Genomic DNA, 15,010 nt, shown 5'->3' on the forward strand with positions numbered 1-15,010 from the left:
TATTCAATCTTCATTCAAATGCATAATGAATTCTGTGATGACCAACTTTAGTTGGATTTAATTGATTATCGATTCACGTTTTTAGAAGTGCAGAACTGGGAATTTTATTTAACTTATTTTTCATGAAATACCTTCTTAACACTCATTGAAAATATAATTTGTAAACAAATTAATATTAACAAAATCATATTAACTTACTCTTTAATTTGGGTGAATGTAAGTTCCTACACGAGATATAGCAGGTAAAAATCACACAAGGAGATGCATACGTAAGTTCCCACAAGAAAAAAAATTATACCGAATACAAACTTCCTTTCCACTTTATTCAGACTCAGGACTGACAACTTAAACGTAGTTGGTGTGGTTAAAATTTGTTTGTTTTTGTGTTGCATAAAAAAAGTACAATCAATTGTTTGTAGGTATGGTTCACATATTATTTGTATATAGGTATAAAAAAAATAAAAGTCATAATAATAGCATTGTTTCATATTATGATAATAGTAGTAGAAAAAATTTAAATTTTATTTGACTTATTGCGAAAGCTCAAATACTTTACATAGCTAGTTCTGATACAAGCCTTACTATAAACGCTTGCGAAAGTACAAATAATATCTGGACCATATACCTACCTACACATTGTATAAATAATTTTTATTATATACAAGTATTTTGACAAGATTCAAAAAATTGATTAGACTTTACAAAAGACTTTATTTATACAAAAACAATCAAATTTTAACAACGTTTAAGTTGTCAGTCCTAAGTCTAAATTTATTTGATTTTCATGTGGGAACTTACATATTTACCCGCTTACCTGCTATGTTACGTGTGGGGACTTACTAAGCCCCATAAATTTAATATCCCTAAAATGTTGGTGTATTCGGTGTACCTACTAGCGCACTTGCTCGCCCTTCCCTTAGCTCAGCTTTGGCTATCTAGAGCCTGTACTACTCACGTGCAATGAGTAGTTCTACTGATAGTGTACATGTATAAATTTATTTTAACATTAAAAAATACCATGAGTGTAATAAGTATAATAAAAAAAATCAGCTCGACCTCGATGGGCCGATGCGATGCCCTTCGTCATTTTTGGTACCTATTGATTGTAGGTCAAAAAGCATGCTGCTTAGCTTGGCAAAATTCCCGAGTATCAAATGAAAACAGTTCAATGTTGAAAGTACTTATCCACAATATTAAAATAATATTTTTTTATGTTATTAATTGACATTTTCTTTAGAAATATTTTAGACTTTTCGCCATCCTAAAATTCGATAATATCTACTTCCATGAATCAATACGATTTTAGATTTAAATTTGTTCATGAATTGAATTATTAATTGTAATTTATTATTATTTTATGATACACCTTCAATTTTAATTGTGGTGGCAAAGACACATAATATGGAAATATCTTGTCTTGTTCCGTGCTTCAAATTATATTTTATTTTGATCAAGCCGTTTCGGTTAGATAGTAATAAGAATTTTTTTCCTATTTTTAAAATTAAAATTTGTATTTGGATATCTAACTAATTACCAACGTGTTTGCTAACTTGTAGTAAATATGATTTAATATGGTTACAGTTGAACGTTAATCATTATCATTGTCTATTTTATATATTTCTGTATGTGACAAATGACAATTGGAAAAATTTCAGATTTTCAGATTCATTTTCAGTTTATTTTCTTATGGTTTTTTTTTCACCATAATTATTTGATAGGTTCATAATTTTTTTATTGTTTATGATTTGAATTTTTTTACTCGGACATTAAGGTAACAATATTACATATCAATATATTGTGATAGTAGATAAGTATAGGGATTATATATCTGGAAATGAAAAAATATCAAAAAAATCCAAAATGGAAAAATATAATGCAAGAATCTATAAAGAAATTTTTTCATTGGGGTTGAGGCTTCGACAACAAGGGCCATTAGCCTGTGGAACTGTGGTGGGGGGGGAACTGTTGGTTTGGAACTCGTGAATGATAAAGAAATTTATTTTTTAATAATTCAGCCAATAAGATAATTTTCACAATTATTATAGGATTTATTTTAATTTCGATAATTCTTCTACTGCTGATTCAGATACTGTGATACCTAATAAGTTTCAATGATCTACCGATTCTTTTACAGATAGTTGAAAACGTGAACATTATGTAACTGAATTGTATATTGCATATTTATTATTTTGTAATTTTGTATTCATCATACAATGAACTTTGCTTTATTTCAGAAATTATAGAAAAACCAAAAAAAGGGGCTCCTCCTATTTAAGTTAGCAATACTGTTTGTGATGCTTATGCAGTTATGCCAGAGGTATTCAAACTTTTTCAGCACGCGGATCCTTTGTGTGTTCACAATATTTTTAAGGCTCCCAAATTATTATGAAAAAATTGAAACAACAACGGATACAATATGGGAAATATGTTATATGGGTGATAATAACAGTGACTTTAGCACTAGAAATAAAACTTCAAATGGTCGGATAGTAAGGTGTATCGTTTTCATTTCCATAATGATCGCAAATAATATTAATTATAATAATTATACAAGACCTAGGTATGATGTTGGTATTCGGTGCTTTGACGAGACTCCCTTTGCAAACTCTCGCGACGTCCCTAGGAGCCGCCGCGCATAGTTTGAATACCTCTGAGTTAAGCTAATGTTGTTATAGTATTACCAGGTACCTACAAATTCGCAAGAGCAACGGCTTACGGATAATTTTCTAAATTCAAGTTGATAAAAAATTACCTATGAACTACATAAAAATCAGAAAAAACTACAGATGCTCGTATTTAGCAATAATATCAATTTTGCTTAAAATAAAACAGATAGATAAAACAGATTTCATTTTTATTATTGACATATTTATTTATCTCTACTACAAAAATGAAATAATATTGCATAATTTATTCTTAAGAGACGACTCATCTGTACAGAATATGATTGGCGTAAGGAAGGATCGCTGCTGAAAACAGTGCTGGAAAATGTTCCACTAGGAAAAAGACCACTGGGACGCCCAAAATTAAGATGAGAAGATAGGGTAAAAGAAGACGTGGAAAAAGTAATGCTAGGAGAGAATTATCATTATAAAGGGAAAGCTGGAGGCAAATTTGCCGGACGGTATAATCTTAAAGGCCGGTAACCACGAAGAAGAAATATATTCCAAATATATATTACAAAAATTTAATGAAAATATATAAAATGTATTGACTATTGATTTTTTAATAATTGATGGTGTTGATGCAAAATGGTTAGCTGGGTAGGTGCTCGTAAAAGTAATTAGTAAAAATACAATACGTATTACAATACATTTATATTTGTATGAGGTTATGGGTGTGTTCAATGACTTTTGAATAGAAATCATCACATTTTTTGTGAACCGCTAAAAGAGTTATGACACAGGCAACAGGCCCTGCACATTTTAATGATGGCCTTGCATAGGCGTGCCAATGGGAGAGGAGGTAGTTCTGAAAATTTATAGATCGAGGTATAATATTATAACAATATAACATCACCCCACTACCCCAGCCCTATTATTTTTGTTCTATAACGGAGAATCCAATATCGTACAAATTCATACAAATTACAAAATCGGTAGAGAAAATTTTCAAAAATTTGAAATCAGTAGGACCGTCGCGATGCGCGTAAGTTTGCCTTGTTGTACATTTATAAGGCGGTGACTAAAATATTTTGTAAGTGAGTGTGGCGTTTTCTTAATATTAGTATAGTTCTGAATATCAATAATAATTACGTATTTTTATTAGATTTTAAGCGGAATGATGAATGTACTATTGTACTGATTTTAGAATGATGAATGTGAGTGTTTTTTTTTTTGTATGACTTGTCATCAAGTTTTGGAGCAATACAAATTATTTTATTTTCAACTTCAACGTTTTCTTTTATATAAAAGCGATTCCATCTAGTACGTTGTGGATCAAATGTGAAACATTTAAACTAATAATTTCACCCTAATACTCATTGGTACCTATACTGTGAATCTATTTATATCTCACCCAGTTCTAAAACTTTTAGAGCAAGATTGCATATATTGGCATAACAATAATATAATGATATAAATTTACAGTTTAACACTAAAATAAAAAATAAATAAATGTTATTAAAGCTCCTGCTGAACCATCGCATCACTCTTGCGTTAAATTTTCAAGCTTTTTTACCTAAAAGTTTTTATCGGCAATAATTTAAAAAATATTCAAAAATCTCCCCAAGGTTATATGATATAATAGATTAAACATAATCAAAAATTTTCGAAAATGTTTCCATATATGGAAATTCTAATATAAATATTTGGTGAAAATGTCTGTGGTTATCAGTTTTTAAGTTACAACTAAAAATAAAATCGATTTTTAAGACGCTTGGAATTTTCAATCATAACTTCTCGAAACTACTAACTAGATTCACTTTTCTTTCATAAAAGATGTTATTATCTATAATCAGAGCATTTTTGCTACTCGAAATATCTGAAATCTATTACGACTTAAGTTTTAACAAAGTAAAAAGCAACTCTCTAGTATATTAGTATCGCAATTAATTTGTAGGTTATAACTTATCAGCTATTGCTTCATAGGTTATATTATGGCTATCATCACTACTCACAAAATTAAATGCAAACAATTGTTACGAACATTTCCACAGACCCCCTTTTTAAATGTATTTTTATATTTTTTTTTACCTAAACATTAGTGCACCATTAGTGTGAATTTGTGCCACTATTTCCAGAATTTGTGCGAAACCCATTATACCAGAAAAATCTGACTTTTTGTTTTTGGTATTTCCCCAGCCCCTTCCCACATAGAAAAAACAAAAATTTTCCAATTTATTTTTTCCCAAAACATTACTGAAATGTATAGAAAATTTAAGTTAATTTTTATCTTCTAGTTTATTTAAAAAAAAAAAGACATGCTTACTTTTTAAGCAGGCAACTGTCAATCAGGCACGTTTCAATGATGTTGTGCTATTATTTTATATTCAGTAATCACCAACATTGCATACACTTATAAATTAAGACCTATAAAATGTATGCATTTTTAAAAATATTACATAATCGTATTTAGTATTTAGGGTTATATATTTCATTCTTTAAGTATATAATTAACTATAAATTAATATTTTTAAGATAAGCTAAATTCATTGTTTTAGAATAATTAGTACATAAATACTTTTTTGAATCATAGTAAAAAAATATATATATGGTTTAGCGGTTTAGGGGGCCTGGGCTAGAGTAATTAAAATGTGCCCGATCCACTCAGTTCTGCTTTTGGCTACGCATGAGCCTGACACAGTTTTCAAATATAAATCTAAGAACATCAATGTAACTTTTTTGTCTGCATTATTTTGTATGTAGGAATTTATCATTGATATGATTTACATTTTCACAAGACACATGAGTAAATTTAGTGTTGTATTAAACTGTACGGTTTAGTTTTGTCTACTTGAATTTACTAAACATTTTAATGTAATATTTGTATCATTCTGTATTTTTTTAAATACAATTAATGAAAACAAACTCTTTTATTATTATATAAGTATATAACACAATAAATATAGCACAACTTTAATTTTAAATTGTATATGATACAAACTCACAAAATACATTTTTCGATTCATTAACTGGATTCGGTATTTTATTCAGATCGTCAAATAACTGACAATTTCTATTCCTTCTTTTGGCATAATGTATGATAATGTACCTACTATTTAATTTCTTAGAGTAATTGTATCTATTCCCTGTTTCTCGACGTCGTGGTCGTCGTCGCCTTTACGCGGGATTTATCTAGTTACGAATCGTAGTTATCATAATAATATAGTAAAAACCATATTTTTTTAAAAATAATTATACTTTTATTGACATTTAATACAGATTGATGAAGATTATATGAAAAACGACATATTTTTTTAAAAAAACGGGACAATTTAGCATCCCCGAAGATTATGTCGGGACAGACTTTTGAAATAATATAATACTTTCCCGTATAATACAGACATCTGGCCACCCTGCCTATTTACAGGGTTGGGGAAATGCCAAAAACGAAAAATCGGATTTTTCGGGTATAAAGAGTTTCACACAAATTCTGGAAATAGTCACCTAAGTTCACACTTATGACGCACTAATGTTTGGCGAAAAAATAAATTGGAAAATTGTTGTTTTTCGATGAGGGGGGGGACGGGCTGAAGAACATTTCTCTAGCCACTTCTCTACTTTTTAATTTATAGTTAAACCGGTATCTCTGAAAGTAGTCATACAAATGTTTGGCTGAAAAAAAAATATGAAACTTAAAAAAGGGGAAGCTGGGGAAATGTACGTAATACTGTTGCATGAATATTTTTTTGAAATTCATTTAATTATTATTGTAAAACTAAATTCATGACTCCGGTATGGTCTAGTGGCTAGGATACCTGGCTTTCACCCAGGAGGCTCGGGTTCGATTCCCGGTACCGGAAGGAATTTTTTATTATTTTACTATTTTTTCATGCAAATACTAAAAAAAAAATGTAATTATCTATTCTCTGTTAATCAACGATAATATTTTAAACGAATAAATAATAAAATGTTTATTTAAATTTAACATTTATAAAAAAAGTAATTATATAATTATACTGTGTTCACAATATTTTATGGATGAGTTGATATGCTATTACTAAATATCGTCTGACTAACTTTTTATGTATAATTGAGTAAATATTAATATAATATATTACGTGATTCCGTGATGGTAACGAAAATCTTCAAATATTTGCAAATAATATTTTCGTTTAAGTATATTGAATTATCTGTACAAACAATAATATTGTGGCAAGGTATATATTTTTATACTTTTATATACCAAACTAAAACAACTTAACTTGTATGGTCATTGTTTTAACTATAATATTAATACAACTTCAAACGCTTATAAATCAAATAATAATAATAAAATACCAAAATTTCCAATTTCAATAAATAGCTCAAAAATAACATACCAAATATTTTTTAAATTTAAAAACGCATGAATAGAATAAATGTTTAAATACACTCTGTGACAATGTAGGGTATGCAGTATGCACGGACGTACCTATGGTTATTCGTTTTTTAATTAAGTACAATAAAATTGGTATTGTCAAAACTGGTTTTTGCATAAAAATTTTGGTTTAACACTATTTTTCCACTTTTTGCAATTTTAAGAAAAGTACCTACAGTGAATTTTTACTTTTTCTCACTCAACATGCGAATAAGATTCAAATTTCTATCAGAAAATATTTTGAAGTTGAAATTATAAATTTTTTCTACAGTAAATAATTAAGGATTAGGAAATGCAAAAACATAGCATTGCAAAATGATAAGTTCTAAATTCATTGCACCACTCACAATCTAAAACCTACAGTAAAATAATAATTTGATACTTTTAATTTATAACATTATGACACAATTATAACAATATATAAGTATTTTCAAATAAAAAATATTATATCATAAACAATAAAAGTAATATTTTGCTATTTTTAATGAAAATAACTAGTGGGTTACAAATGTTAATGTAAAAACGCACTAACACATTATAAAATAATAGTTTTATGATTAAAGATTATTTTATACTCCTATATTTGATATCCAAATCATCTATACTTTCATTTAATGTAAAAAAAATATGTATTAGTTTGGTTTACATTTAATGCTAAATTTTAATTGTTTAATTATTTAATGTAATTTAAAATTCAAATTTAAACGATTTAATACATAAATTAGAAACATGATTTTTTATTTTTTTGTATAGAGATGATAAAAATTAAAATAGGTATCAATTTAATATTACGTTTGACTAGTACTATAGAATTCTATAGAAAAAGTCTACAAGGTTAAATAATATACCTGAAAAATACAATTTTAAATTACAATTATTATACAAAACTTGATTATGTTATGAAACACGTATATTGTACATGGCATATATTATTATAAGACATAAAACCAAAAATTGCATTAAAATCATGTATTTAATTATATTTATGTTACAAAAGAATGACCCATTGATTATTTTACCTTATTTGTATATTACGCACTAAAATATAATTTGTCACCTTAAATTTCGGATCGTGATGTTAGTGGAATGTCGCCATACCACACGGTCACCTAATATTATGCTATTATAATAGTAGGTATACCTATGTGTATTATACTGAAATAATTATATTTCATCACTTACAAGAACAATAAAAAATGTTTTCCGTAATTGAATAGGTATTCCAACAATAACTATATAAAGTATATTATAATTACAGGTATAATAATAATTATTCGTATCACTAAAATGTGTCGAAATATTCTTGAAACGGATAATAATTATATTATTTATTAAGAATATCATATTGATATCATTGACTAGTATATATTTACTATTTAGGTTCATAGACGAGTGACACAGATGAAGTAGGTATTGGGTAATTTTGCCTATTGATGAAATATTTTAATAAATTAGTTATAATTTAAGTAATTTAAGTAAATACATACCTAATCACAAAAAAAAAAGATATATAGCTTGTATTCAAATATACCACATATAGGTCAATGTCTTTTAGAAACACATACGCGCGTGTCTTTAATTTCTACAGAACAGAACAAGGGAACTATAATAAATGCTAATAAATGTGTAGATGATTTTTTTTTTTTTAATCATAAAACACTTTTTGAAACAGTTCGATTATATAAAACATTTTGTATAATCATATCAGCTATTAATCGTATATCGTTTCGCTTTCTAGTTTTTATACTATACAAAACGATAGCCTGCAGTGAGTTTTACGAACTAACGTCGATACAGCTTATTGAAAAATGACAGGGCACAGATATCTTTATGAACCTTCTGCAAAGAGACTAAAATTAGTCGCCATTTTGCGCTTTCCCCGTCTACTACAATATTGTGGGAAATAATTATTATAATTCACAACAGACACGTCATAATATTATGGTTGGTCATTTAGCACAGATACCTACACTTGTATATTATTAAGAGATGAAGATAATATTATGTTCTGCATATCAGTGTCAGTAGTGCCATGAAGTTCAAACTATAGCTTACGATTTACTATAATGATGTGACGTATACAATATAAAAATTATACATAAATAGATAAATCGTCAAGACAAAATTTTCAAATCATCGTGGTATCCTAATGATCGCTGATGAGTGCATGAGTGCTACAGATGGACTTAAATTAGTTTCCATTCTTCTCTTTCTTCGTTTATTGCAATATTGCAGGAAGTAAATTTATAATATATAAATATATATATATATACCACAACAGATACGTTATATGCCTAATCATTCAATACAGATATATATAACTTAATATTATTAAGAGTTTCAGATATTATGTTTTTGATATCAGTGTCATGAAGTTCAAAAAAACTTTAGATTTTACTACAATGAGAAGACGTACCACACTACCACGAACACAATATGAAATTGTTTATATATAAATAGATACAATATCACCAAGACAAAATGTAAAGATCATCATGATATAATATGTTATCATACTAATGATCGCTAAAGAGTGCATTTATTAACACAAATTGACGTAGATGCAACTCTTGGATAGGAAAAATCAACTTCGTGGTATTATTATAAATTTAATGTCGAAAAATGGCGGTGATTATGATAAAAATCATAATTTTTATGATAGCTACAGTGCTACTAGTAAAATGAACGTTTGTTACAATACGCTCAGACACCGCCAAACAATAAAAGCAGATAGTACCCATAAGTTAAAATTGGCCAAATGACAAAAAAATTATATAAATATATGAATAAACATTTAAAATATTTAAACTTGGTTTTTGTTGTTTTTATTATGAAGCAATATACGAGTTGTATATGACTCTAAAAAAAAAACCGTTATGCATGCCTACCTTGAACAAGGGTCGTTGTTGAGCATGTATTGACGCTTACCTACTTATACATAGTACTAACGGGCGTAACACGTTTCCACCAAAAGTAGACCTTTCCCTTTTCCACCAATACCCGTTTCTACCAAAGGTGTATCTTTCCCTTTTTCACCAATATCCGTTACTACCAAATGAGATCTACCTATAATTAAACCACGGTTAATTTACCAAAATAATTTGTATACCTACTACGCTTATATTAAAATCTTTAATACAGTAATAAGTTTATTTAAAATACTAATGCTGGATTGAAAAAATGATATATTAGTTATGTAATTAGTAATTACTAATAATAATTAGTTATCTAAATTATTTATTTAGTTATGTACCTATATATTGTATCTACTATATATATATACTATATATATATAATTGGTTGATATTTTGTTTTTAATCGTAGAATATAGTAGTATACAATTGTTTTTTACAAAAACGTGGTCAATAATTTTATTTGGTGGAAACACTGGAAACGGATATTGGTGGAAAAGGGAAAGATACACTTTTGATGAATACGCAGTCATACCTATTATGCATGTGGAATCCTATTATGCCAAATACCGTGAAATGCTTCATAAGATTAGTACCATTTACTGACATGACGTTTAAATATCATTTAAAGCTTTAATAGATACAAACAGATGGATTACTAACGAAGTATAAAAAAAATAATTATTAAAAAAAAATGTTTACAACCTTTAAAAAAACTAATTTAATAACTTTATAAATATTCTTAACATTTTTATTTTAATAGTTTTATGTATTAATTTCATTAAATTATTTTATACGCAAATAAGTAGGACAAGTAGGTATACTGTTTGAAATAAAATATTGTCAAATAGTACTATATTATTTATTTATTTATTTATTTTTTGTTATTATGTTTTATTCTATCTGTTTCAAAGAAGAACAATAAGAATAATTGATGACAGAAGCTAAGATTAAAAAACAAAAAAAAAATATAATATAATATATATGAAATGTCAGATTTGACGGATTATAGAGGCCTCCCAGTGGAGGTACTACGACAAGGTTAGTAGTACTATAAGTATTGTTAATTGCTAATGAAGCCTAACCCCTGTGTTAGTAGTCTCTTTCTTACAAACGTATGAGATAGTAAATTTTCGTTCTTTAGTTTAAATATTGTGCTTGTAGTTTTGATATCAGAGTGAACTGACCTGTTATTAAACTTTTGGAAGAAAAAATTATCTGTGCTTAAGGGAAAGAGATTTTTCGAGATTTTAGTTTTCATGCAATAAATGGGTATGCAAAATATCACAAATTCAAAGCTTCAGAGCATATAATAATGTTCTTACAATTTTACCTAAAAGTTTGATTCAGACATTTATCAAAAACTAACAGCACACTATTGAGAACGAAATTTTATTATGTCATACGTTTGTGAGATAGAAACAACTAACGCATAAGTAACGTCTTCTTTTTTTTTTTATTAGAAAAGAAAATATACAATCTGTAAATATATATACAATAAGTAATTTTGATGGTTTTTTTTAACAAGGCTTGATGACGTGAGTAAAGAGGGTGCCCAGTAACACTACTTCAGCAAGTAACGTCTTCTTATGTTTTTTGATAATATTATAACAGTTTATCGTATAATATAGCTATAGCCCTACAAGCATGGATACAATGGGAAGGGGGCCATGGAAGCAATGCCCCCCCCAAATTTTTTTTTTTTTTAAACTGGCTGGTGAAGCATACATATTATATAATATTAATAATACAACATTTAAAGTAAAAATATTTTTATTTCATATATCTATATTAGATTATAGGTAATGTTTAACCTTAATTCCTGATGTCATATAATTTTAACTTAATATGCCCTGATAGTCTCTATTGTTATTATTTTATGACTCTCACTGTACATCTATTCTGGATTCACGCCTGTGTACCTATAAATAGGCAGATAAGCTCAAAACTTATAAAAAACAGTTTTTATTTATTACACAGATTGCTATTTTTCATTTTTTTATTTTTGTTTCAATAATTTTATTTATATTGTACTTCATTCTTATGTATGTTATTTTATTTTATAAACTAAAAATCTGATTTCAAAGTTTTAAAAAAAGTTTTCTTGTCAAGTATTTTGTATAAAAATATTAAATTACAAATTTAATTGTTTTAATATTATATTATGATGTACAAAGATTTGTAAATTATATGCTGAAATTTAGATTATAATACAATTTTTATAATATAATATTATTTTATTTATAACTAATCATAAAACTTTTAACATTAGATTTTAATATTTCTATTACACATACAGCACGGACTAAGATATTTCTTAGTCCGTTACATATAGCATGTATATTAACGATTTCTGTATTGCTTTTTAAATGTTATTATTACTTATAGGTATCGCCATATAGGATCAGGATAGATCCCTTGAGATAATATTGCACATTATCATCTATAACTGTTATTTGCAGTTGTCACATTATAATTGTATTTCAAGACTTAGAATTATAACTATAGGCTCGGCTGTAGTGGTATATATGACATAACCTTCAGATATAACCGGTCATGTCCAGACGAATTTGCCAACAACTGTAAAATGTAATAACTGTCGTAAATGTAACATTCACTGATTCGCAGATCAACATATGTGCAAATGAGTTTATCGATACCGTAAAAAAATTATATTATATTATTATCATATGTATTTACAGATAATATACATATCCAATGGTTTAAATATTACCTCTAGTATATACTATGACTAAACCGCTAAAAATTTTAAAACTACTTAATGTTTTATAAGTACCTATTCATATTAGCAGTTTTTAACGCTGTACCATGAAGATAATTAAGTATATAATAAGTATTGGTATTGATTACACTAAACATTATTATTTATTTGTAATTAATTCAAAACTTTAAATTATTATTTATCAACACTTACCTACTATTTTAATGAGTTTTTAAATCATGATTACGATGCACCAAATTATAATATATTTCCTTAGTTATTATTATTAATATTATTATGAAATGTAAAAACTACTAAAACTACATCTTGAATATTGACTTGACATTGACTTTTAACTTTTAAGGTCTTTAAATTGTAGACGCTTTGACTAAATTAATGTTTGGCCAAAGACGACATTCCTTGAATATTAATTAACCAAATCATGAACGTAGTATAGGAATTTAGCCATAGTATCGATGATTTTGTTCACAACTGCCAATAAAATTAAAATCTAACAATTAATCACAATGCAAACATTGGTAGTAGACATTTTTTTTTACATTTGTAAGTCAACATCATGTAACGGAGTTCCTATTACCACATAAAACGGCCCTTTCCAGGACCACCAATCACAACACAGCACGCACAAACGACACCACCTTAAGGGTTAAGTGGCGAATTAAAAAAACCTTCTGATCATTTTACATTCCCAACAAACATGGCTATGGATAGAGGGGACCGTACGAAATAAAAAATATTATTGCCATAATCAAAAACCCAAAATTGTATGAATAGCGAGGCAAACCGTACCGACGGGAAACACAGTTACGCACGGCGGCACACCTGTGGTTTACGAGTCGGTAGGGGACACAGTATATAAACCGGTCACATTTACGAAACATCATCATTCGTCCGCCAACAACCCATCCGTCAACATCTACTTGAAATGAGACGGCAACCGACGATACTGCAGCGAAGATACTCGTCAAAAACGAGGCGGCAACCGACGATACTGCAGACTACTGCAACTAAGACACTCGTCAAAAACGAGACGGCAACTGACGATACTGCACCGAAGACACTCGTCAAAACGAGTCGGCAACCGACGTGCACATCGTGCAATATTCACTGTGCGACATAATACCAAGGCAATCGTACTGTGATACGCCGTGTGCAAATACCAGCGGCCCTACATGTAGTTTTCCTCACGGTCGATTTAAAATTGCGACTGACTCTTTCCAGAGCCATCAACCATTTCCCTAGTGTGCCTGCGTAGGTGTCACTACGAGTTATATTAATATAACTCGCGACTTATCAGAGACCGTGAGACAGTTAATATAATCTCATTCCCTCTCGATATTATATTTCTTGATTGTAAATAAAAAACCAAATATTGTAAAACTATCTGTCGCGCCTCGTAAGGCCTGATACCGCCCGCCGAGGCCGCTTCTTTAAGCCAGCCACGCGGTTCGGATGTAAAACGTTTATTATTATATGTTTTTAAATTTCAATAAAACATCTTAATTATACAAAACTAATAATCAGTGTATGATTATTTCCGTACACGGTACCTCGAGTATCGACGCACCATATCAATCATCAATACAATTATTAAAAAAGATTTTAAAAATAAAATAATGCTGTAGAACGTTTGAAACGCATGAAGAATGCCATAGAAACGATGATGATAATATTATATTGGTGTTATCTCTCAAAGACGTGTTAAGTAAATTCAAAGAAATCCAGTTTTAAGGAAATTTGAGTATGAAACATAATAGATAATAGAAAATATTTATACAGTTATCTATTAATACTTTATAATAATCAATCAATTAATCCCATTATTCCCATTCAATGGAATAATAATATTTCAAAAGTTTTCGAAACTTTAGAAAAATATTAATAAACAAAATTTATTTATTATTACTTAAGTTTTCACAAATACATTAACTAATTACCTATAGTTAAGTTAATTAATCCCTGACCAATTATTTCGATAAATTTCGAATTGTTTGGGAAACATTATATTTTTTGGAAGATCTCGCAAGACTCGTTGAAGATGTATTATATATTATTACAATCTATACATCAAATAATTAAGTCATTTGTATTATTGCTGTGGAATACAAATTTTTAATATATTTATCTATAATATTATAGTTGTATGCTTTAGTGTGTATTGAATCATTGGTAAACAAAATTATTATAAATAAATTGAATTAGAAAGGTTTGATAAAAAAAATTATCTTAGACGATGACCATGAATATCATTAAGTATTAAGTAATATTTTAATTATATAATAATATTATATACTACTATATACCACAACCATTGTGTTTGTGTATAATCAAATAA

The 15,010-nt window shown here is 28.0% G+C and overlaps 1 non-coding gene across 1 annotated transcript; it reads left to right on the top strand.

Annotated features, from left to right (window-relative positions):
* Positions 1 to 6,391: 6,391 nt before the first annotated feature.
* Positions 6,392 to 6,463, top strand: TRNAE-UUC (transfer RNA glutamic acid (anticodon UUC)). The gene has a single exon. It is a non-coding gene; the product is annotated as a tRNA-Glu (tRNA).
* Positions 6,464 to 15,010: the final 8,547 nt, after the last annotated feature.

This window comes from Diuraphis noxia, unplaced genomic scaffold (genome assembly GCF_037042655.1).
Source record: "Diuraphis noxia isolate RWA-SAM2 unplaced genomic scaffold, SU_Dnox_SAM2 contig0001, whole genome shotgun sequence".
NCBI classification, from domain to species: domain Eukaryota; kingdom Metazoa; phylum Arthropoda; class Insecta; order Hemiptera; family Aphididae; genus Diuraphis; species Diuraphis noxia.